The sequence below is a fragment of the Mastomys coucha genome, unplaced genomic scaffold (assembly GCF_008632895.1).
Source record: "Mastomys coucha isolate ucsf_1 unplaced genomic scaffold, UCSF_Mcou_1 pScaffold18, whole genome shotgun sequence".
In the NCBI taxonomy this organism is placed as follows: domain Eukaryota; kingdom Metazoa; phylum Chordata; class Mammalia; order Rodentia; family Muridae; genus Mastomys; species Mastomys coucha.
The window spans coordinates 41,571,908-41,574,998 of record NW_022196900.1 but is presented as its reverse complement, the minus strand read 5'-3'; positions in this window follow the sequence as shown (position 1 = coordinate 41,574,998).

Genomic DNA, 3,091 nt, shown 5'->3' with positions numbered 1-3,091 from the left:
AAAGAAAAGAAAAGAAAGGAAAAAAGAAGAAGAAAATGAAAAGGGGCTGTCCTTATTTCAGGTCAGGACTCTTAAGCATGATAACTTTGGAGGAATCACACTGATTTCCTTTGGAAAGAAGAAAAAAAAACTCAGGACAAATAATTAAATCTCCATTCTACAAAAAAATGTCAGTTCACTCTGACACTGATTGGCTGCCTCTATTGCTCCCACTGCCATGGTTCCTGATCAAATTCAGCTGCCTGCTGCACTGATTTCCAAGGGTGATCTGCAAGCAGGTCCAACCCAAGAGTCAGAATGAGTGCATGGTAGGCCTTTGCCACTGCTTTCTACATGGTAGACCTGAGATGCTAGTCCAGAAAAGGAAATTAGTCAGGATCTGCCCAATTCCCACATCCTTCTACATGACTCATATTTAAAAAAAAAATTGGTAATATTTAAGGTGGACACATTTCTGAGTTATGTTACACTTTTGTAAGAATTTCTCAGCAACAAATATTGCCTATGCTCCAAGAATAGAAAACCTCTTATGGCAGAAGATTAACAAAGCTAATTATTAGAGAATGTAAAATTAATTTACCAGCTGATTTAACTGACTGGCTGATCTAGCAGAGCATTGAATCTCTCTCTAGTTGGGGAAATTTTATTTCTATTGGTTATAATGCACTTGGGAATTTTCTTCAAAGATTATTGTAATTCTAAAATAGTCTTCTAAGTCTTTTCATTCTGAAATTCTGGCAGCAAGTTCTCAGAAATAGCAGCTAAATTCTTCACCTAATCATATTATTGATAATCCAAGCATAACTACATTGTTTATTTCTCCTGTTCACAAGGTTCCCTCAAGTTGGAATGGACTGATCTTTATCTCCAGGAGAGGCTGCACCATTAGAACCCATCCTTCATTCTTTTCCTTTCATTCTGGCACATGCAATTGAACTGTTCACGTTGTTCTCAGCTTCAAAGCACGAATGCACTTCTTTAACTGCTTGGGAATAACGATTCTCAGCTTATGGTACATTTTTCAAAGCCTAAGAGTAGGCTTAGCTCACAACCGGTACACCAGAGGTACTGCCAGAATGGTGCAATGCCGAAGACTCACCAGGCTGCCTCTCCTAGGTGATACAGACTCTAAAACATGCCCCGGATGTACTTTAGAGTCCTAGCTAGATAGAAAATTTTAAAAAATGAACTCACAACTCTACACAACTCTTGGTTAAAAACAATCAAGCTCCTTTTCAATATTAAGCAAAATGCATGCACGTTTAGTCGACTCTGTAAAGCCCTCCATCTCAGCAACATTAACGCTGAAGTGGTATCTATGGGCCTATTCAAAGCTACTCTGGAAAATGCTTCTTGCACCAAAAAAAAACAACTCTCCAAGCAGAATAGCAAGACTCTACTATTCCATTGTTGTTTTGTGGTTGTGCTCATTTTGGCAATAAATAAAAAGCAAATTACAAGTTGAATTCTATTAGACTCGTTTTTTTTTTCCTAAGCATTTTAAAACTTAGCAGCTCAAAACAAAAATGTGAGTGTGTGTGTGTGTGTGTGTGTGTGTGTGTGTGGTAATAATAGGAGTAGTAGATGCACACATGGCTGTACGGTTTATATTTGCTCTCCATGTAGAAGCCATATGGCAGTGCTGGCCCAGACACACTGGAAGAGACTCCAAATCCCTGTGGTTGAAGAACACTGCAAAGCCTTCTTTGCCTGCATCCAGTTCCACAGCAGTGGAGGGCTGACCCTGATGACTTTCGAGCTTCCCTCTGCCCCAAGTGGGAAGGACTCCTTTGTGTGGCTGCCTCTCTCTTCGCAGAAGGATTCTGCCAAAACAGATGTACTGGATAAGGAAGGGATTCAATTCAGGAGTACCAGAGAAGCTTCATGGAGCCAACTGAAATTTGAGGAATAAAATTAGAAATGTTCCTTTTGGGGAGGAAGGTGGGGTTCCCTTAAATGTTTAAAGAGTTCCCAAACAGAAGATAAGACTTGAAAAGTGCCTGTAGATTTGAGAGGTTTTTTTTTTTTTTTAATGACAATTAAAATTCCTGGTAACTGGAGATAATTGGATGGCATTAGGGGCATTTGGAAGCAGAAACCAGAAAGAAGTTATGTTTGGAGGTTTAATAAACAAACAATTTGGAGAGCAAGGACACTAAATTTAATAACATGTATTTAGTCCTAAGGAGTCAATGGAGCAGATAAATGTGACAGAGCCATGGGAATTGTGGCTTTTATTTCAGGCCCTAGCTCCTAGAAGGAGCTACCAAAGGATGTGTTCCCTAGATTCTGGGTTTCCCAGGCATAATAAGAGAGGTTGAAACAAACCGCCAAACTTTCTCCTAGCCTTTAGGTCGGGTTACTACAGTTCAAGATTATGATTCTGCTGCCACCATTTCAAGATATCCAACTGGTTTCTGCAAAAGCTATAAATAAGAATACAGATAGCACTACCGGGTTTCATTTTCTTTAGTCTTTAATATTATGGTAGGACTATGGGTCTAAGGACCAATAGAATCTTATGCATATCCAACAGACTATGTCTTCAGGAACCTACCATGTTTCTTTGTTACTCAGTAACTACAGCTATGAAGTTAAGAAGAGGCGAATAATAGTGGAAAGAAAGGAAGAGTCTGTGCCTAAGCCAGGTAAAATGATAACTAACCCTTTGGGTCACTCTAGCCATGTAGACTGTTGGTATTTCATTTCTTTTTTTTTTTAAGGTTTCATTTTTTTTAACTTTTATTGCATTATGATGAGAAAAGTTACATGATTTCAATTTGTCTGAATTTGTTAACATTTAAAAACATATTTTAAGTAAATAGAATTAAATCACATTCTTGTTTCCCTTTTGTACCCCCAACTCCTCCCAGAGACCCCCTCTTCAATACCTACAATATCTGTGTCATATTCCTTATAATTTATAAAATATTATAACAATAAAAATGAGTATTATAAAAGTTGTTTGATATAAAACAACAATCAATTAAACAGTGTTATGTAGATGCTTGTCTACAGCAATACTGAAAATACATACATTTTTCTAAGTATAAATTTTAAAATAACTCTAAACATATTAACAGTATATTTC